Source organism: Zingiber officinale, chromosome 7B (genome assembly GCF_018446385.1).
Source record: "Zingiber officinale cultivar Zhangliang chromosome 7B, Zo_v1.1, whole genome shotgun sequence".
Taxonomy (NCBI): domain Eukaryota; kingdom Viridiplantae; phylum Streptophyta; class Magnoliopsida; order Zingiberales; family Zingiberaceae; genus Zingiber; species Zingiber officinale.
In genome coordinates, this window is record NC_055999.1 from 79,987,765 (window position 1) to 80,011,122 (window position 23,358).

A 23,358-nucleotide genomic window follows, 5' to 3' on the forward strand; every position below is an offset into this window, starting at 1 on the left:
TCAATAATACACCAGGATACTTGCCCCACAAGTGTATTGCATCAATTCTAATTAATTTTTGAAAATAGGTTCGAAAAACTCTTCCACATGCACCAAAAGCCCAAAAACAATGATGGAATTTATCACTGTTTCTTTTCAATGCAACGTATGTATCTGTGTCTCTATATTTTAGCTCACGAAATCATCTAGGGACATCACCATAATCCATATCGAAATCACCTACCAACTTATTTATAGCTTTCATACATGCATAGTATGCCTTTTGATATGATATATGTTGATGCAATCGACCTAGTTTTGATCGGTACGATCATTGTTTTGATGTGTGTGTCAAAGAGTTTAAGTTAGACTTTCATATGTGTTTGATATGCGTGTTTGAGTCTTGCAGGACTTGGTGAAACACACATGAGGAGCTTGGTGTAGTTAAGCTTGGGAAGCTCATCCTAGGGCTCAAATCCTTGAGTCGGTGAAGGATAGTGTGGAAGACATCCGAGGGGCCGCCGGACAAGGAGCAACGGAGTAGAGCCGAGGGAAGTAGACTTCAAGGCAATGTGAAGGATGGCATGGAGAGGAGCCGCGGGCTCGAGTGCATCTGAGGGACGAAGGCCGAGGAAGAGGACTTCAAGGGTGACTCCGGAGAGGAAGAGTGTGAGTGTGTAACAAGGTGCAGTCCAGTTGGTTGCAACTTTTAGCAGTCGACTGCACCAGTCGACTGTGCAGTCGACTGGCAGCGAACAGAAGCATTCTGTTCGCTCAGTCGGCAGTGACCAGTCTATTGATAAAACATGCAGTCGACTGGTAAATGACCGTTGGCCAACCGTTAGTGCTGCAAAGTAGCATTTGGCTACCTCTAACGGTAACACCAGTCGACTGATGGTTTTGTCAGTCGACTGGTGCTGAGATGAGTTGATATGATGATCAACTCTCTCCTCTTATTTAAGGGAAGCTTTGGGGCTTGAAGGAGGTTACTCATGCTTGTTGAATAACTCCTTAGCAATTGTCCAAAGCTTCTAAGTCATTCTCCTCCTCCTAATCTAAGTCTTCATCTTGTAAGAGGAAGAGAGCTTTGTGAGAGGTTGTACTCCACAGAGAAAGAGTAAGAGCTAGTCGGAGATTGTCGGGGATTGATCCACCGAAGGATCAAGGGCTTGCCCACCTCAAGAACAAGCCGTAGAGTAGAAGCAAGCAATCTCCGAACCACGTAAAGGATTTGTGTTAGCGTTTGTGCTTTCTTGCTTGTTCTTATTGTTTTTGTTTAGTATATTTCGCTACGCACTAACACCTTGTAGAGAAGAAAGTAAATTGGGGGTGACCTAGCTATCCAACCCCCCTTCTAGCCGGCCACCGGTCCCCTACAATATATTCACTCCAAATCTTGATTTCATCTCATTCTGAATGTTTATAGGTCTATAATCTTCTGATGCCACAAAATGACTTTTAATCTAAGAAGTTGTAAATGAAGATGTGCATGCAGGATGATCAACTGTGGCATACAAAGACCACACTAATGACGATTTAAATATTTTGTAACCGTGAACTCAATATCTCCCCATACAATTATTGTCCATGTGCGATTTTCTTCATCACAAATTGCTTTAACTCTATTCTTCCTTGTGTCATTTATTTTGTATGTGAAGCATTTGTTCATAGCATATTTAGCAAGTGCATCTTTAAAATATTTTGCATTTCATATACCTACAATATTAATTTATAAATGTTATGTAAGTACTATTGAAGTTTAGTTGGGTTAACATAATAAAAGTTAAATAAAACATAATTACCTGACCAAATTCCTCAACTGAGTCATCTACTTGTTCGATTAGAAATGGAAAAAAGTCATGTGTTCATTTCATATGCATCTTTAGCTAATGGAAACTTCTCTTCACGATTGCTATATTCATTAGTATTGATTGACTCATCTAATGAATAGTGCATATTATTTGCTAAGAATTCATCCTCAGAAATATTCATTTGAATTTCCGCTTCCATTCTATTCTCATTATATTCTTGTTCAGTCCACGTATCCTCAAAAAGATCTTCCAATCCTGTACTCATATGTACTGGATAATCCTCCAAACTAGGAGCTTGTTCATTCAAATTAAATCTGTAATGAATAGTCTCTCTAGCATTGACCACAACACTAGATGAAGTTGAATGTATCAAACTGCTAGTACCCAAATTTATATTTAAAGTAATGGATTTGTTTCGATTCTCTATTTGTGAATCTATAGATTGTATCATAACTGTGAACACTTCATCAGAAATTTGATTTTCCCTGCATTTATAAAATCATAAATTAACCATATTACAAACAAAAATTCTATTAATATTTAAAAAAACACAAATCAAGTAAAGGAAGTCAATATATCATTAAAAGTGTATCTTACTACAATTGTACTATAAATCTTTTATGATCTATCCTTTAAGAAACACTTATATGTAAGATAAACCCAAAATTAATGTTTTGATTTAAAGAGTTAAATAAAGACATCTATCAATCATAAATGTTATTCTTCCTACAAATTCTTAATACTAATATATAAAAAGTGAAAAAAATAACTAAAATAGAGTAGAAGACAACATACATGTCTAGATTGATCACAGTGAAAAGTTTCTTCCTCGGTAGGATTTTAAATGTTTTCGGTGCTTTAGAGTTTTTCTTGAATGATTACAATTTCCTGAACAGTGTCAAAAGTTTTGGAGCTGTCGGAACATTGATTTACACAAAACCAAAGCATAAAATTCATTTATAAGGATGGTTCACACTACATGAAGCTTTGAGTGCTAAACCAAATCAATAACATACCTCACTCGACCGTTGCAATAAGAATGGCGAGGAGGAAGGTTACGTTTCACCGGCTAGGACTTCGAAGGGGAGGGTCGCTTGTCTTCGTTGAGATCCTGCATCGTGCTGCAACAGATGAAACACATAGAGATGCTGAATCAGGCTGCACCATGGTGTTTAGGTTTAGGTTTGACAAAGAAGATGCACCGACCATCGATGTTAGTTCGGACGCACGACAAGAAGAGAAATCAACTGCCGCCCAATGCTGCAACGTTGGAAACACGTTGAGTTGCTGCATCTTGCATTTGAAGAAGAAGATGAACGATGTTGTGTTTAGATTTGAAGAAAAGATGCACCATCGTCGGTTGTCAGTGTTGGTTCATATGCACTTCGAGAAGACAAATCACATGGTTCGGATGCACGTAACAGCCAGCGTGGAAAAAGGCAGACAGAGACGGAGGGTAAAATCAGTATTCGATACGTGATTTTGTCATCTTAGAAGATATGTACGTCAAATGGGTATTTGACAAACCTATATGCTCTGTTCAGTAAAATGCTATTGATATTTACTAAAGGGCGCACTCAATTTTTTACTTTTCCCATTCTACCTCTTTTTCATTTCTTTCTTCTTTTTTTCTTTCTCGTATACATGCAATTTTTTTTCCTATCCTCTCTCAAATTCATGCAACCTCTCTTCTCTTTCTTCTCTATTTAGGATGCATGCATGCATGCATTCATGCTTGCAAGCAAGTAGGGCTATAAATGAACCAAGCGTCCGTGAACAAGCTTGGTGTTCGATTTGGTAAGAGTTTATTTATGTTCGTTCAATATTTATAAGATTAATTAAATAAATAAGCTTGAACAGCTCGTTAAGCTAAATAAACAAGCTTGAACACATATGTGTTCAGCTCGTTAACGTCTGTGAACAACGTTCGTGAACAATCTTCGTGAACAATGTTCGTGAACAACGTTCATGAACAATGTTCATGAGCCATATTCATTAATAAAACTCTTTTCAATATGCTAAATAAATAATAAAATAAATAAATAAATTTAAATTTTTAAGTATAATAACCAATCAAACAACTAAGAATTTCAAACAATTAAACAAGCTTGAATTGAGAGCTTGATAACATCTAAACGAGCTAAGCTCAAGCCAAACTTGAATTGAGAGTTTGATAACATCTAAACGAACCAAGCTCAAGCCAAGCTTCAAACAAGCTCAAGCTCATAAAAAATAAACCAAGCCAAGCTTGAACACTCATTTCAAAAGCTTGGTTCATTTTAAGCTCAGCTCGGCTTGGTTACCTTATCAAACAAGCTTGAACACCCTAAAGCTTCGCTTGGCTCGGCTTGTTTACAACCCTACAAGCAAGCATAATGGGATTAGGGTTTAGCGTACTTCTTTCAATAGCATTTTAACACCTCCGGAAAAGTTAAAATATGCAATGCACAGCACCGTTGAACTCCTTGCAACCTCAAAAATCTACAGGATCTAAAATAGATCAAATCTAAGGTCTCTAGGTCCATCAGTAGATTTTGGTCATGATCCACTGATGGACCTAAATATCTCAAATTGGACCTATTTCAAGTCTTGTAGATTTCTGAGATTGCAAGGAGTCCAACAATGTTATTTATTACATATTTCAGCGTCTCCAAAGGTGTTGAAATGTTATTGAAAAAATCAGCTAAAATATAAACTCATTCATATCAAGACAATATTTTGCTTGATATGAAATCATATCTGACCCACGGAGTTATAATTTAGCTGATTCTTTCGACGATATTTTAACAACTATGAAGAAGTCAAAATATGCAATGGATGACACCGTTGAACTCCTTGCAACCTCAGAAATCCACAAGACTAAAAATGAGTCCAATCAAGGTTTCTAGGTACATCAGTGGGTTTTGATTAAAACTTATTGATGGACTTAGAGACCTCAGATTAGATTAATTTCAAGTCTTATTAATTTTTGAGGCTACAAGGAGTTTAATAGTGTCATCCATTGCATATTTTGGCATCTCCAAAGGTCTTGAAATGTTATCGAAAAAACAAGTTAAAACATAAACTCATTTATATCAAGCCAACGTGGGCTTGATATGATTCTATATCAGGCCCAACGTGGGTCTGATATGGAATCATATCTATTGACGCAGGTAGGCCAGCAAAAGGGGAGGGTGAATTGCCTTGAAAATAAGTTAGAAAAATCTTGAGCTAGTTTTAGCAGGGATATAATATTAGTTAACCAAATTTGACATAATAAATAACAACTTAAAAAAACTATGTAAGACACTAGGATTTTTACTTGGTTACAACCTAGGTGATTGTTCATCCAAGGTGGTTGCAAAGCTCCACTAAAAATAATAGTGTCATCCATTGCATATTTTGGCATCTCCAAAGGTCTTGAAATGTTATCGAAAAAACAAGTTAAAACATAAACTCATTTATATCAAGCCAACGTTGGGCTTGATATGATTCTATATCAGGCCCAACGTGGGTCTGATATGGAATCATATCTATTGACGCAGGTAGGCCAGCAAAAGGGGAGGGTGAATTGCCTTGAAAATAAGTTAGAAAAATCTTGAGCTAGTTTTAGCAGGGATATAATATTAGTTAACCAAATTTGACATAATAAATAACAACTTAAAAAAACTACGTAAGACACTAGGATTTTTACTTGGTTACAACCTAGGTGATTGTTCATCCAAGGTGGTTGCAAAGCTCCACTAAAAATAATAGTGTCATCCATTGCATATTTTGGCATCTCCAAAGGTCTTGAAATGTTATCGAAAAAACAAGTTAAAACATAAACTCATTTATATCAAGCCAACGTTGGGCTTGATATGATTCTATATCAGGCCCAACGTGGGTCTGATATGGAATCATATCTATTGACGCAGGTAGGCCAGCAAAAGGGGAGGGTGAATTGCCTTGAAAATAAGTTAGAAAAATCTTGAGCTAGTTTTAGCAGGGATATAATATTAGTTAACCAAATTTGACATAATAAATAACAACTTAAAAAAACTACGTAAGACACTAGGATTTTTACTTGGTTACAACCTAGGTGATTGTTCATCCAAGGTGGTTGCAAAGCTCCACTAAAAATATCTCCTTTGATGAAAGCGGGGAAGCCTCTTACACTCTTTGAAAAGCTCAAAAAGTTGCTAGGAGATTAATAAAGAAGTTGAATATTTCCTAACTCCAAGAGTTTTTTTATAACCTCTGGAAAACTCTATCCAAAGCTAGAAAGTACCTTCAATAGGGTTCAAGGCACCTTTAATCAGAAAAATCTTATCATCGAAGATAAAACTTTATTTTCGACTAATGGTCACTGGAAGACGTCTTTTATAGGCTGGAAGACGCTTTTGACACTGTTCATCGAAGGTGTCTTCCAAGACTTGAAAGGTGTCTTCCATGAGGTAGATTAGCTCCTTAGCTAATCTCTTCATGTGGGTGATGCTCCGGCTAACCGGAGTTGAGTTCACCCCAAACCCAACTTTGACCTTCTCCTCAAGCAGGCTTCTTTCCCGGCTTCTCATCCCTTAAATGTTGGGCACGTCATTCTCGCTTCTACAACACTTCGTCCCTCGAATGTGCCAAGCTTGTAGGCTCCTTTTATGTACTATCCTTCTCTCTAGCTACATTTTCTGCTTGACTTCTTGTGTTCCTAAGCTCCTGCACACTTAGAAATAAGGATTGAACCTAACTTGACTCGGTTGATCACATCAAAACCAATCTGAGGTACTTACAATCCCCCCTTTTTTGATATGCATCAATTTGAGTTAAGTTAGGGTTTAAACAAATATTAATTAAAGTATAACAATCAAAATTGCAATTGTATCATCACAATTAATGCATAAATGTACTAAAATTCATGCAATTTAAAAGCAATAAATACCCCCTCCAAATTTAACATTTATATATTCTCCTCCATTAATCATATCAAAAAATAACTAGGGATAATAACAAAAAAAAATAGAAATAAGTTTGAAAAAAAATTTGATAGGGGTTTTAAAACAATATTCCATGAAATTTGTATTTTCATTGAAATTATTTTATTGAAAAATTAATTTTTAAGAATTAAGTTTCAGATTTCTCAAAAAATAATTTTTAAAAGTACTATAACTTTTTTTAAAAATAATGAAAATTCTTGTCAATGTCAAATATAAAGTTTCATATTAGTACAAAAATTTTTATGAGCACATAATTTTATTTTATTTCCAAGATTAATATTTTGAATCAGAAATATAATTTTTGAAAATATAATTATTACAAATGGTTTAATACGTTAAAAAATCATGCTAATTTTTCTAAGCCTGTAAAATATGATGTTTTTAAACATCTTCAAAAAAATTAAATTTTACAAAAATAAAGAGTTAATAATTTTTTAATAATAAAAATATTTTTTTCGTTAAAAAATTAAAAATAATTTAGATAATGATCGAAAAATCTTGAAAAAATTTCTTGTGATAGGGAACATCATGTTTTATCATAAAAATAATTTTTTCAAAATATAGATATGTGAAAAAAATTTAAATTTTGATAATACAAATTTTGTTAAAAAAATCAAAACAAATAATATAACAGTCAAATATTTTTAAACAATTTTTTATTAGTGGATCAAATCATTAGATTGCATGGTAAAAATTTACAACTTAAAATACGAAGAGTAGGGATGCTAAATAATTAATTTGTTTAAATAATGCAGAAAATAAAACACATTAAATTTTAAAGCATGCATGAAATTAATTTAAATTATACTAAGTATGATTTGAGAATCCAATATAAATTTTTATGGATTTATCAAATAATTTTTAGAAATATAAGATCTGGCTATTTTTTAAATTTGGCCCTATAGAAATTATAAATACCAATTAAACCTAGTGGTATATCTAACATTTGAATATTGAGAGGTATTTAAGCATGCAACATTTTGTTTGTGTAATTCTACTTTTTCTTTTAATTTTTAATTTTATCAAACAATTCTAGTGGATATGCATTAGCTAATTTTCTTTTAAAATCAACATTTTCCTTTTTTAATTTATTATTCTTAAATTTTAGCTTACATACAGATTTAGACATTAATGTTATTCTAGAATAAAGTTGATCATGAGATAGAAGACACATCTCACTTACCATATCATGTTCAAAGTTGGATGCTCCCCCTTAGTTGTTTCTTTCTTCAGATATAGCTTCTCCTTCATCGATGCTCTCCTCTTGGTGACTCGTCATAAGTGCTAGTCCAACATACTCCTCTAGTTCGGACTCCGATAGTGACTCATCCCACGTTGTCTTTAGATTTTTGTGCTTTGGTTTTCTTGACCCCTTTCTTTGTTCTACACACCGAGACTCGTGTAATTCGAAAGTAGAAAAAAGGTTTCCTAGTATACTTACCTCGAGGTCTTTAGAGATATTGTAGGAGTCTATTATAGATGTCCATTCCAGTGTTCTTGGGAACATATTTAAAGCATACCTTTGCGAGTCCCGATTAGTTACTGTTTCTCTCAGGTTTGCTAATCTGGTGATTAACTCCTTGATTATTCTATGTAGATGAGTAACCATTTTGCCTTCTTCCATCCGGAGGTTACTAATTTGGTTCCGAAACAGGTCCCGTCTCGCGAGTTTTACTTCGGGCGTTCCTTCATGTAGCTCCTGGAACTTCTCCCAAAGTTCTTTTGCTAATTTGTAAGCTCTGATTCGACTGACTTCCTGGGGTGGAAGTACGCTCAGTAGGTGGAACTCGGTTCGTCCATTCGCTACGAAGTCAACTTGTTCTTTTTTGGTCCATTGGTACTCTTCTTTTTCAGCTCTTTGTTGGTCCTTGGGAGCTACAAAACCATATTTAATTATTAAAAATAATTTAAAATCTATTTTGAAAAATACCTTCATGCATTTCTTCCGTATCATGAACTCCCCCTCGAATTTATGCAAATAGATGTTGGGTCCGACTATCATCTTTGTGCTTCAATCAACGGTTAGTCCTAAGGCGGTTGTACTCTGATACCAATTGTTGGCGCAGGTAAACCGGCAAGACGGGGATGGATTGTCCTGAAATAAGTTAGAAGAATCTCAAGCTAGTTTTAGCAGGGATATAATATTAGTTAACCAAATATGACATAATAAATAACAACTTAAAAATAACTAAGAGACTAGGATTTTTTACTTTATTATAACATAGGTGATTGCTAATTTAAGGTGGTTACAAAGCTCCACTAAAAATGTCTCCTTTGATGAAGGTGAAGAAGTCTCTTACACTTTTTGAAAAGCTCAAAAAGTTGTTAGGAGATTAATACAGAAGTTATTGAATATTTTTTAACTCCAAGGGTCTTTTTATAGCCCCTGAAAAACTCTATCTGAAGTTGAAAGGTGCCTTCAATAGGGTTCAAGGTGCCTTTAATCATAGAAATCTTTTCGCCGAAAATAAAATTTTATCTTCGGCTAATGGTCACTGGAAGGTGCCTTCTATAGGCTGGAATGCGCCTTCGATACTATTCATTGAAGGCACCTTCCAAGCCATGGAAGACGGTTTCCATGAGGTAGATCAACTCCTTAGCTAATCTCTTCGTGTGAGTGATGCTCCGGCTAACCGAAGTTGAGCTCACCCGAATCCAACTCTGACATTCTCTTCAAGCAGGCTTCCTTTCCGACTTCTCACCCCTCAAACGTCGCGCACATCCTTCTCTGCTATTGGTGTACTTTTCCGTATCACCTCGTCCCTTGGATGCACCGAGCCCGTCAGCTCCTTTTCTGTGTCATCCTTCTCTCTAACTGAGTCTTCCGCTTGACTTTTTATATTCCTAAGCTCCTGCACACTTAGACATAAGGATCAAATATAAATATGACCTAACTTGACTCGGTTAATCACATCAAAATCAACTTGGGGTACTTACAATATCAGGCCCAACGAGATTATGATTTAGCTAATTCTCCATTGCATATTTTGGCGTTCTGGAGGTATTGAAATGTTATCGAAAAAATCAGCTAAAATATAAACTCATTCATATCAAGCCCACATTGGGTCTAATATAAAATCATATTAGGTTTTTACAGAGTTATGATTTAGCTGATTCTTCCGACAATATTTTAGCACCTTCTGCGTCTCCATAGATGTTGAAATGTAATCGAAAAAACTAGCTAAATCATAACCCAGTGGGCCTGATAAAATTTTATTGGATATGATATGATTTTATATCAGGACCAACGTGAACTGCTTAACAAGTATATGTGAAACCTTTATTACATCATATTCACCTTCATATCCGTGGGGCCGGTACTAGGGGGACCGCTAAGATAGCGAATCTATTTTTTTATTACATCATATTCACTTATTTTGAATTAAATAATTGTTAAGCTATTCAAAATAAATTTTATTCTCGAAAGTTTAATGCGATATTTTATCTCATGAAAAAAAGGAACAAATAACTGATTTCTTGATTGGTTAACTATAACCAAAGTTAAAATCAAATGGGTAAAAACTTCATGTTTTCTATCTAGCGCAGAATTGATTTTTTATTCAATAGAGTGCATTTTTAGCTTTCAATCAATGGAAATTGTTTCTAGCTTTAATTTTCATGTGAATTTTTAAGATGATAAAGAGTCTAACAATATGGTTCATTGTATTTTTAATTTTATCGGGAAGTATTAAAATATATTTAGAAGAATCAGTTAATCATAACCCTATGACTTTGATAAGATTTCTTATCAGATCTACATTGAACCTGATATGATTTCATGCGGATTTGATATGAATAAGTTTATATTTTAATTGATCTTTCTGATAACATTTCAACACTTTCAGAAACGTCGAAAATATGCAATGAATAATATCGTTAGATTATTTACAACTTTAGAAATCTACAAAATCTGAAATTGATCAAATTTAAAATCTCTAGATCCACTAATAAATTTTGATTCAAATCGAAATTTTAAATTGGACTCATTTAAAATTTTATAAATTTTTAATACTATAAAAGGTTCAATGATATCGTTCATTATGGACTTCTTTAGAAGGTATTAAAATATTATTAAAAAATATATACTAAATACTACTTGCATGGAGGAAAGAGAAGAAGTTGTGTAGATTTGAGAGAAAAAATCAAAAAGAGATAAAAAGAGAAATGAAATAATGAAGAGATAGAATGGCAATAATAAAAAAATGAATACGTTATCAAAATATAATGTATTTTATGATTAATACACCCACCCTCTTCAGTAAATTGTCGTTATGGGAAATAATCCTATAAAATATATAAACATATAAGAAACGTTAAAATATAAATTAATATTTTTCCTGATAATGAAGTAAAATTTCCTTTTTGATAATTTTCGTTATATATCTCGACTTTGCTTAAGCAGTGAATTCTTAGGGAACCCAAAGTCAAGATACCCTATTTCGCCGCCTCCGCCTCCGCCTCCGCCTCCGCCTCGCCATCGGCCATTGTCGGTCTTCCACTTTGCAGGAAGGAAATGGAGAAGTAGAAGAAGGAATGGAGCAGGTAATCCCTAAAAGTCCCACCCCCCCCTTATGCATCGTCCTAAATCCAGTTTCTTGTTATCTCTCCCATTGGGCGAAACCAACTTTGACGTATGAATCGCCCATAGCGTTGCTTCTGATGAACCTTGTTTTATGGCCTTTTAATTTTTTTTTTTTTGGATCTGAATCAAAACATTCGGAAAGGATAAATCACCTAAGTGCGGGTTTGATGTTGGAGATAGGTCCAGAGGCGAAGCTTCTAGTGTTTTTGCTTCCTAATGTCTTCAATCTCTAGGAGAAAGCAATTTCTTTTTGGATCTTGATAAAAGAAAAATGATTTTTTGGTCCATAGTATTTCACATGGATGAAAATATCATATGCTTACTTGAAACAATGGATTCTTGCGAAAATGTCAATGTTGAAATATTGGTCTCAGGGTCTAGAGTTTTTGTTCTTTTTAAGGACCATTTTAATTGAATGAGGCTGTAAGTGTTTTGGCTAAAGTATAACTCCAATACTGATCGGGATGAATTAGCTCGGAATCTTTATATGGAGTTTTAGATTTATTTTAGTTATTTATTATTATTTTTTATCACAGATGTAACAAATAACAATTCGTATAAGACATCATTCCCTTTCTTTCTATGTCTTTACACAAGTTGAGAAAGTTATTTTCTTTCTGCTTCTTCCATTAGTCACGGTAAGGGAATCCAAAAAATGCTACTCTATTTGCTTTTATTCTTACCTTAATCACACTGTTTGTCATCTGAAAGGCAATTATGGAAAATTTAATTTCTTAATTGCACTCATGGATCTATAATAATGCTTGGTAGAAATGAAGAATAATGGTAGTTATCAACCTTCTGTTTTGGCCGATAAAATGATGATTTATTCTCATAAAAAATAAGTATATTGTTTTAGATATCATTTTAACGATGATAGAGGATAACGCCAATTGCCCAAAGGGCGCAACTAAAAATCAGAATTGACCAAAAGATGTCCCGAACTTTGAAAATGCCCAAAAAGGCAGACCTTTTTCCTGTTTTACCACTTTTCCATATTGGACTTTTTCTCTTTCCTCTCTCTTATGCAAACAATCTTTCTTCTCTTTCCTCTCCTCTCTTCTGTTTCCTCTCTCTGTTGTGTGCATGCATAACTATTATGGTGTTGATTTTTAAAAATCAACACCACGGATAATTACATTATCTTTCAACACTACCACGGACCAGATTTCTTGCAGACTAGGACCATATTTTAGTTGTTTCTTTCAATAACATTTTAATACCGTCGGAGAAGCCGAAATAAGCAATGGAGGGTACCGTCGAAGTTCTTGTAGCCTTAGAAATCCATAGGACTTGAAATGTGTCTAATTGGATTTGTTTCAAAATCCACTGATGGACCTAAACAGGTCCGATTGAAATCCACTGATGGATCTAAACATGTCCGATTGGACACATTTCAGGTCTTGTAGATTTTTGAGGCTGCAAAGACTCTAACAGTGCCCTCCATTGCTTCTTTCAGATTTACCGGAGTATTAAAATGTTATTAGAAAAATCAACTAGAACCTTAAACCCTTGTGCTTGATATGAATCTGATTATATCAGGCCCAGGGGTCCACAGGATCTGAAACAGGTCCAATTGGACTGAAACATGGACCTATACATGTCTAATTGGACCCATTTGGATATCTAAGGTTGCAAGGAGTTCAACTGTGCCCTCCATGGTTTATTTCGACTTCTTCGGAGGTGTTAAAATGTTATTGGAAGAATCAACTTGAACCTTAAACCCTCGGGCCTGATATGAATCATGTTGGGCCTGATATGATTCATATCAAGCCTAGGGGGTTTAGGGTTCTAGCTGATTCTTTCAATAATATTTAACGCCTTCGGAAAAATTGAAATAAACAATGGAGGACACTGTTGGACTCCTTGCAGCCTTAGAAATCCAAATGGAGGGCTTCTGTGGATTTCTGAGGCTGCAAGGAGTCCAACAATGCCCTCCTTTTTTCGGCTTCTCCGGAGGTGTTAAAATGTTATTAGAAGAATCAACTAAAATGTGATCTTAGTTTCTGATAAATTAGGCCCGTGGTAGTGCCGAAAGATAATGTAATTATCTGAAAATCAGCACCACAATAGTTATGCATGCATACAAAAGAGAGAGGAGAGGAAAGAGAAGAGAGGTTGCATGCATAAGAGAGAGGAAAGAGAAAAGAGAAAGAGAAAAAATCGGATTTGGAAGAGGGTGTAAAACGGGAAAAAGTGCGCCTTTTGGGCATTTTCAAAGTTTGGGGTGTCTTTTGGTCAATTCCGAACTTGAGGTGCGCCCTTTGGGCAATTGCCGGAGGAAAAAGTTAACTTGCTTATGTTAAAACAATATATTTGAAAATGGAGACAAGAGGCAACAGAATATGCAGATCTGTATGCTATCTAAAACTTTGGCAGCAATTCAGACTCATTTATTATTATTTCTCAACTTGGTTCCTAGTGTTAAACCCAGAACAAATTATATGATTTTTTTTTTTCAATGTAGGATTCCTTTTTCTGCTTGCCATGCTTTAAATTTCATTGTGTATAGGGTTGTTTAATTTATTAAGCTGATGGTTCTTTGTCTTCTTATCTTATGGCATGCAGTGCTATCAGAACTTTATGTAAGGGCATTACAATCTTAACTATTATGAGAGTGTCTTTCAGAAATGTGCTATGAAAAGTTATTTGGGCTTTGACATTACAGTTTTAACCATTATGATAGTGACTTTCAGCATTTTTTTTGTTTTTTTTATGTCCCCAATCATATTAAGTATGCACTATCAGTGACAGCGTGCGGGAGATGTAACTATGATGAATTATACTACAAATTGAAAATACAACATAAATGTTTGATGGAAATGATGATATTAAGATTTTGTCAAAATTAATATTCTTTGTCACTGCCATTTGATCCATTATTTGATACTGTTTGTATGGATGAACTCATTTTATTAACACCTTTATTATGTCATTATCAACATGTCATCCTGCATTTGCTACTGTTTAACAATGCCTCAATTTTCAAATGTTTATGCTAAAAGATTATCTAGATGTTTATTTGCAGCACTTATGATTTAATCTTATATTACTGAATGCTTCAGCAACATCAAAGTATTTTAATTAAGGTCAATTGCCCAAACTCCCACCAATAGTCGAAGTGTTTAGAACATTGGACTAGATCAGGCATTTAACTTATTAATCCAGGAATCAGAAAGCAATCTAGTCTGGTTGAAATGATAAATTCATCCTAGTTGAATCAACCTTTGACTAATTGAATTGTAAAAGATGTAGCAGAGGTTGACTGTTCAATCCCCACTGAGTTTCAAAACAGTTTGATAATTAGTAATCACTTTTACATTTTTAATGAGAAAGAGTTGGCGCTCAGAATCAAATTGACTCATAGTCTGTCCTGCTCATTGTTTTTAACCTAATCCTCAAATTTCAACCCAACTTTTGAAACCCTAAGCTACGCTTCTCCTCTATGCCTTATTGTTGCCTATCAGGTTCATCTTCTCCTCCTTGCTCACCTCATGGTGATGAGATGTGGAGTCATTGTTTTTTAGATCACACACCTTGCTGATTTCTATCACACTGAAGGTGTGAATTTTATCCATAAATTCCTTCACATGAATTGCTGGAGAATCATCCCTACATGTTAGCTATTCGTTCCACAAAGCAAATTCTCCTATTTGGATCCCTGAAGCATCTTCTCTTCTTCTTTGATTGTGTAAGATGCATTATCCTTCCTCTTTGCATATAGAAGAAGCTTCTCATCATTCTCTTTTTGGATAAATCAAATCACAATGACCATCAGCAGCGCCTGCCCTCATTTTGAATGAAGAAATGATCTATGCCAATTACTCTAGAAGCAAGGTTTATTGAATATTTCAGTTTTATAATTGAATCTCTCTTTTGTTTACTACCAGATTTTCTTTATTCTCCATATCTCAATTTACTTAATTAGACTCTTTTTTTCTTTATCAATGATTGTAAAATAATTTCAATGTCTCTTACTAAAATATAGGGTGAGATTCAGTTTTATAATGAATGTTATACATATAAGATTTTGGCTAACCATATCTAATTCCCAATTAGGACACATAACAGAAGCTCTGTGTATGAAGTTGGATTTACATGATCCGGTAAAAGATTTCTCTATCTGTGCATAAATGCTAGATGGGCCTGTAGTTAAGGATTCAGAAGAAAAGAGCATAAAATTGTCAACTAAGTTATGACACTAACATTTTTGATTAATTAAGTTTCTTGGATATTGCATGAATTTTGGTGCCTGTAAGGCTTGTAATTGTGTAAAAGAAATATATTTATAAGCAAAAATGGGATAAGGTAGAATATCTCTGTCTCCAAATTCACTCAGAAATTATAAGGATGCCCTGGCATAACATAAATGTTAAATATTGTGGGAAGACTTATAGCTTTCTGTGAACAAGGAGATCTCTAGTGGGAGGAAAGGGATATGAATTCATTCTATATTATTATCAGTTTGAACTTTGGAGTCTGGTCAAGCCTCTTCTATCCAAGGTAGCACTGTTATAGTTCTTCACGGCGTGCTAAAAGACTTCCTCCTTGGCATAGCTCAGTCATTCGTGGTAGGGCTACTCTGGCAGAATTCTTTTCCTAAAGTGAGGATCTAGCTGCTATGGTGCTCTTTCCAGTTCTCATCCATCCTGGTGTCCAATCCCCTAAGTGCAGCTTTCCCCCTTGTAAAAGAAGGCTTCAATCAGATAAATCACATTTATTGAGTCACCAGCCTCTTATTTGGAAGAGTTGACCACCAGGTTATTTTCAGGTTCTTTATTAGTTTAAATATTATATAGTGGAGAATCTTCAACTGTACCTTGAATTGTTCATTTTGAGAAAATTTTTGAGGTCTATGTTTATGTTATGCCATGAAACAAAATAGTGACTTTCTTACCAACTTTGTGCGACAATCTAAGCCATTAACATGGAAAAAATTTCACAGAAAGATGGAATCATAAAAGATAATGAGACTTGTCAAAGCACAATTTTCACAAAATAAAATGTTCATATAGTAGTTTTTTTTTTGCAAGAAAAAACAGGTAAAAGATGAAATATTCCAATTGCAACATAGTTGAACTTTTGTCTCAGATCCAATTAGCTTGGTTTCATTACTCATGAGGTTGGATTTACTTTTGAGAATATAAATTTGGTGGCTTGCAACCTTTTGTTCTGCTTAATAGTTTTATAATATTTTCTTTTATTCTAAACTATTGCTGGTTATTTTCTTGCATTATGGTAGACTTTCTTGTTATTTTTTTTCTTCTATTCGTATTGCAGGGATATTCCTCAAAATTCTCTTATGATTCTTTGTAATGATTTTAGCTACCCCAATTTTCCTAGCAGGTCTTGTTTGATGACAAGATGTGCTGTTTTGTACACCAGATAAAATCCATGTTTTTTTGCAACATCAGCTGCAGATAAGGACCATCCATGATTGGCTCAATGGACCTATCAAGCTCAGTTGTTGGCGATGAGGCAATGAAGGAAGAGTGGGTGGTAGTTAAAAAACGTAGAATTATAATTTTGGTTCCTCCAGCTGGAGAATCTCAATCTGTGGTTCCTAAGGTAAAATCTACCAAGTCAAGAAGAAATATCCAAATCTCGGGTAGTCCTAAGAGAAGGGCTAAAAGGATTCCAAACAGAAAGAGCTCTAGACCTTCGAAAAAGTTGTCAGACAATCAACATATGAACAAGGATGAATTTGAGAAACCTTCTCAAGTACTTCCTTTATGTCAAGCACAAGCTAATCCAGGGAAATCAAGATATCTGAGGAGGAACAAAAATCTTGATCCTTCAATTGCAAGTGGAAATTGGAACAAGAGGACCATGGGCAACAATCATGATCATTTGTACAGCATACCTTTGATGCATCGTGAACCAATAACTCAAGGTCTGCAAAACAAAAACATTGTGGCTCACTTTGAAAAGCAAACAATGATGCCCTCTCACAAAATTGCAGCAAGTCTAAGGAGGCTACCAGTTGTTAGGTCACATGTTGTAGATTACAAATTGCGTGCATTGAACCTTGAGAGAAAGCTCCAGCTATTAGGTGGGCTCAGAACCTGGCTGCTATCTCAAGGGCTTGAGCGTTTCATATGTATTTTTGAGAGGGAAAAGGTAGGAATCTATCAGTTAGTCAATCTTACAATGGGCAAACTCAAAGATATGGGTGCAAATGCAGTTGGGCCAAGGAGGAAACTGATTTATGCCATTGAGCATCTCTGCAGGCCTTCTTATTTTGAGGATTGCCAAGATTAACCTCTTCAAATGAGTATTTTGTCAACCATATCTAATTTTGTTAGCAAATTCATGCTGTACAAGATTTTTGATACTTAATACACAGAAATATGTTTTTGAAAGAGCAAGAACCTTGGTGCTCTACCTAATGGATACTGGTAAGCCAGCACTCTTATTTTGAAATAATGTGTCTAAGTTTTCAAGATATTATTTAAAATTTATTTTGATATTTAATATTGTTATTGTAAGTTTTATCCATCTCCAGGGTGAAACTTGGCACTTGTTTTTCTTGAGGAGGCACTTTGTCTCTGCTGGAAAAGTCAACATTTGATAAAATTTGAGACCTGTCGTAGGAATAAGTGCACTTCACATTGTGATGTATTGTTTCCTTTTACCTGATGTTTGGCAAATAAAGTGAAAAAAGTCATTCGAAGGGATCATATATGAGGTTTGAGGTATTCCAATGTGATTTTATTAGCTTCTTCAGTTACTGGAAAAATTGTGTTATCTCTTTCAAGGCTTTGTAAGGATAATTAATCCCAGTCTCATCAAATCTCTAATCTAGTTTTTCTAGTTTGGGAAAAAGCATGAAACATATAGAATGCTTTTAGGAGTTGTCATTCATTAATTAAATTTGCTGCCAAAGACAATATCCAATTAGTCAATCACTGTTGTTAACGAGTGGATCCATGAATTTGGAGCTTCACACTTCTTTTTAAATTGGAGCTTCACACTTTTTCGAGTCCATGATGAGAATATCCTTGGCAATGTGGACACCCAATCCTTATATTTCAAGGCTTTGCTGAGTGAGTTCATTGCCCTCTGTTTGGAGATATTTAACTTATAGTTCATTGTTAGAACAACTATGAACAGTTTGATGTTTTTTTTATCTCCTAAAGGAGAATGATTTATTAGTGAAGATGGAGAATCAGGGGCACATCATCCCTGCAAATGAGTTGCATTATCTCTCCAATATCAGATAGGGGCACTAATAGGTTTTATTTTGTTGAAAATTTTGTTGGAAGGTTTGGGAAGATAATTGCACTCTTGAGATCTCCTTTTTTCAAAATATCCTTTCAGATGGAGTTTTAGAACTAGTTGAGCATTTTCAAAGTTATAGAACTCCAACAGCAGTGTTGCTTTAGTTTAGTAAAAATGTCCATTTTGGTAGAAAGAATGGGTGATTTTTTCTGCAGGAAGGACATTTATTATAAAGCAGCATTAATACATTAACTGTTTCAGGTTCTTAGCTATAATTATAAATGATTAAAAGATGGATTAAAAATGCCATAGCAAGCTTTACAGTGAACTAAATAGACATGGATGACTTCCAGAGAAACACATGAACATGCAATACACGAGTGGCTATTTTCAATACAAAGTGACAGAGGTAATGATTTATTTTCTTCTTCTTGTCTATCTCTCTCCTCTTTGCTCTGGGGCGAGCCCACCTTTTCCACAGTTTGTCAGACCAAATCCTTGGCAGTCATAGCAACTGAAACATGCAACTCAGCAGTTGAAATTGGAGGTAACAAATTTACTGATCACTTTTATTTAAATACACTTTCTGCAAATTAGTGTGTGAAGCATGGAATTAGGAGGAAGTGGTTCCATAATTTTTGGTTTCTAGAGTTTCTTGTTGTTGTTCATGTGATTTACATCATTTTGATATGAAGCATGCTCTTGTAAATATTCCTTTTTCTCCAGAGTAGTAGTTTCTCTTGCCTCCGTGCAAAAACATAAGGAATTTTTTTTTTTGAAGTCATTTGCATCTCTCAAAGATGTTCCCATTTTTCTTATTCTTTCCTGTTCCCTGTAGTCACACATCATTTTTTGCATGGCCTGCAATTAAAGTTCTCTAAATAAAATTGAAGGAGGAAATTTAAGTCAAAATAGTGATATTTTACACTTACCGCATGTTCTACAATGTTTGGAATCCTGAATGTTTTTCAGAAATAGATTATGAGTAAGTTGCAGACAAATACCAGTTTAAAGGATACAGTCTGGGACATCACCTAAGATACTACACCCAATTTCTTTGCTCTTAATTGATGTAATCTCTGTGGATAACTTGTTGAGAAAGAGTTATGAGGAGGCTATTTCTTTCTATGTTCATATCTTGCATGCGTCTAATTATAAGTTCAATTAGACTGAACAAGAATATCCTTCATAGTCTATCACCTTAAAGTTTAAGATCTATTGTAATGGCTGAGATGAGCCCTTAACACCTTAAAGATAAATTATTGACAAATAAAGCTTGCACATTAAGAGTTTAATTACTTGAATGAAATATATGAGAAGCATAAAAGACTCAAAATTACACATGAAGTTTCACGGTTTATGTAATATTTTTGTCACTTTCCTGCCTCTTCCTCTCACATTTTCCATTGAGTAACCATGGTGGAGGAGCTTGGGTGGGCAAGAGGGATATCGTCTTCTTTTATCCCTTGTCTCCTTTCATTTAATTTTGTCTAGTTGTTTAAAAAAAATTTTATATTAATCGAGAGGTGTTCCCATGCAACTACACTAGATGTGAGATTATTGCCTATTTAATGTGGAAGTGACAAGGTTAAACCACTCTAGATAGTATCATTATATACAAATTTGAGCTCCCAGGGCATAACGCAGACGCTGGGCAGATGACATCTTTGTCGTGATGGCCAAGGGTCAATTCTCAGAAACTGATGACTTGAGATTTACCCCATCAGTTGCCTAACTTCTGTGTACCTCATTTACCTCCCTCCATATCCGTGGAGCCGACACTGGAGGCCGTTAAGGTTATATATGAATTTGAAACCCCTAGCTTTTTGCCAAAAGTAAACTTACTTATCATTAGATTGAACAACTATTAGTATCTAATCGTCTGATCATATTTTTACTCATATGGACAAATCTAGAGGTAAATGAGGTTTGAATTCATTGCACAAATACAAATAGCACGGTTATGGACTTCTTTTAAATTTTGTTCTAACAAATGAGATAAATGGAACTGGATGAGAGAAATTAATGTAATTCCCTTTTTACACTTTTGTTTAGCTTAAATTACATTCATTCTCTTGTGGTGCATTTGGTTCAATAATGAAATATAAAAAAGGCAGAATGACTATTTCTAGAAAATAAAATAAATAAAAAATAAATATTGAAAAGTTTTCCTTAATCTATTCGTGAAGTGTAATACATATGAAATTATTATTCTTATATTTATTAATAAAAATGTTCTAAAAAATAGGGACATAAATTATTCAAAATGTAAATAATATTTTGACTTAAATATTTTGTTTGACTTAGTCTAGCTCTCACGATTTACCTACTCGCTTGGTATGACCAATATCATCATTCCAACTGCACGATTGATTCAACTGGTTTGCATGACCCAACTAATAATAATATTATTTGTTGTTTGCTAATTGGAACTGTAGATCTAAGGAAACATAACAAAACTTGAATAATAATAATAATAATCTTCTAATTCACAAAATCCATCATAGAAACTAGTTGCAGAAACCCAACTACATCGCCACTTTGGAACACTACTTTTTCCTTTTTTTAGGATCTGTATAGTGCATGCCACTTTTCAAGCAAACATACAACAGAATTCACATCATAATCCTATCAACTGAGCAAACTGATATTATTCGAGCAGAATGTATACCCTTCAAAGTTCCTCTCCCTTCAATTATAAGATAGATTAGATCCTGTTTCCCACATCTTTACTTTTTGTTCTTTTCTACTTTTTGCTTGCAAGTGGAGCCTCCTTTTTTTTATCCTTAACATTTCTGTGGTCACAGATCTGAGGCAGCTTGGCAGCCCCAACTGAAGTGTGTATGCAGCTTTGCAAGGTTGCTCCAAGACAAGTTCTCAGTTCTCATTGCATGCAACTTTAATTCTAGATTTAAGAGACTTGTTGTTCTTGCTGACAGCACATGTATCAAGGCAGGAGGACATCAGTAAACTGATCATACTTGTTCCTCTCCCACACGATGTGCAGTACCGCAATCCATGCTGAAAGAAATGTCTTCACCTTTGCCCTCCATTAGTGCATGTCCAGAGCTTTCAGAAGCTTGCTCATGGCACTGCCACCATGTCACAGAAGAGACAGAAATTTTTAATCTTAGAACAAGTTAGAGCAGTGCTTTAATCATGGACAGGGAGTGAAAAAATTTTCATACATGGCATGCAGTGTTTCAGGAACTTGCCGTGGTGCATATTGCTCACTGCCCTTCAGATACTGGATGCTAATGTTTTCTCTCTGCAATGCTCTTGTTTGCTCCAAGGACATCCTACTTTTATCAGCAAGGATTGCACCAATCCAACACAGATACTATTTCGATGTCCTAGCAATGAATGAGTGTTGTTTGTCAATTGTGAACTGAGTTGATGAGCAGATGTTTAAATTATCAAATAAAAGGCGGTGAGTGATGGCACAGGGGCCACTGCATGCTGGCTTCTGACATTACAGTGGAAATTGACTTGTTCTCTATGACTGAATTGTTTGTCTGAGTGAATTTACTTCAAGAATCCCTCTGAATTATGTCTCCCATGTGAAGTGGGGGCTTCCTTTGTTTCCATTAGCTTCACAAGCTAATCATTCAACAAGAACCAAGTGTGAAATCACTGGAGGATAGTTCATGGGAACAATAAGTTTATTTAAAAACTCCTTGAAGCTCTCAAGAGGAGAGAAGTCAAAAGCAACTTCAGGTTGGAAATGGCATCACCTGCTACATATTATATACAATGTAATGCTTGATTATATATGTTTTGTAGTGTGCTCACAGTTCATAAAAAGTAATGAAGACTTTGATCAAAAAGACCTTGGCAGAAGGGTCATCCTTTGACCTAGTTGATGTGGGTGCAGTCTTCTATGCATATGACACCTTTTGAATGCAGAAAAAGATGAAAGACATCTTTGTTTAAGTTTTTTCTCCAAATTTTCTCCACTTGATGTCTTTGACACTATCAGACATGGATGCACTGTGGGAATTTTATTGAATTTATGGTCCAGGGCTCTAGAAATTCAGACCAAGTCCAGTCTTCGGATTCAGAGTAATATTGCATGAGATCGTTGCAAGAGGTGAAACTTTCTGTCAAGAAATCCGTTTGAGAAAAAAAAAATGAGAGGCACCTATTAATTCTCTGAAAACAAGAAATGGAAGAGGGAGAATTCATAGTTCGAGCTATTGGAATCAGTCTTCTTTGAATCAGGCCCCAGTTGAGAAAAAGCATGGAATGGAAGGAAAGGTGAAAATAAGAAACACAAATTTTCATGCTGAAAATTCACAGGCTTTTACTAAATCCTACAGCCAGTTACATTAATCTTTAAGAAAACAACAGTTTGACTTGTTAATTTATCTGGTCAACAATCTCAAGCTCTCTAACTAATCTCTCAGATCCTTAAGATTTCTCCACAGTACCTTCTTTTGATTTTTTTTTTTCCAAAAGTTGATTAACAGTGTCAAGAATTAGTCAAAGGAACTTGATTCAAGTGGTTAGTCTTCTCCTGTCAGCTTTGCTATTATCTTCTGTCATTTTCTTGATTAAGCTTTCAATTTTCTTCTTCTCTTATTTTTGGTATTTATATTTATGAATAGGAATTATAAACCTTCTTCTGTTTGATTAACTTATGCATGAAATCATGATCTTTCTTTCCTGATATTCAACTCTCTAATACTTTTTTGTTCTTTTAACAGACATTTTTTCCATCTTCATTGCTTAATCCATCGCAATTGCTTGCTCACCAAACATTCTTGTGAACTGTGCAGATTCTTGTAGTAGGTATATTTGTAGGTCTTGTCTTGGG

The 23,358-nt window shown here is 34.8% G+C and overlaps 2 long non-coding RNA genes across 3 annotated transcripts; both read left to right on the forward strand.

Annotated features, from left to right (window-relative positions):
• Positions 1-11,138: 11,138 nt before the first annotated feature.
• LOC122006104 lies at positions 11,139-16,975 on the forward strand. Its single transcript, XR_006118625.1, has 2 exons — positions 11,139-11,281; positions 16,668-16,975. It is a non-coding gene; the product is annotated as an uncharacterized LOC122006104 (long non-coding RNA).
• Positions 16,976-17,577: 602 nt separating this feature from the next.
• Positions 17,578-22,726, forward strand: LOC122006105. Of its 2 annotated transcripts, XR_006118628.1 has the most exons (4): positions 17,579-17,719; positions 17,827-19,089; positions 21,350-21,400; positions 21,482-22,726. It is a non-coding gene; the product is annotated as an uncharacterized LOC122006105 (long non-coding RNA). The 2 variants fall into 2 exon arrangements; XR_006118627.1 differs by having other exon boundaries at positions 17,578-19,089.
• Positions 22,727-23,358: the final 632 nt, after the last annotated feature.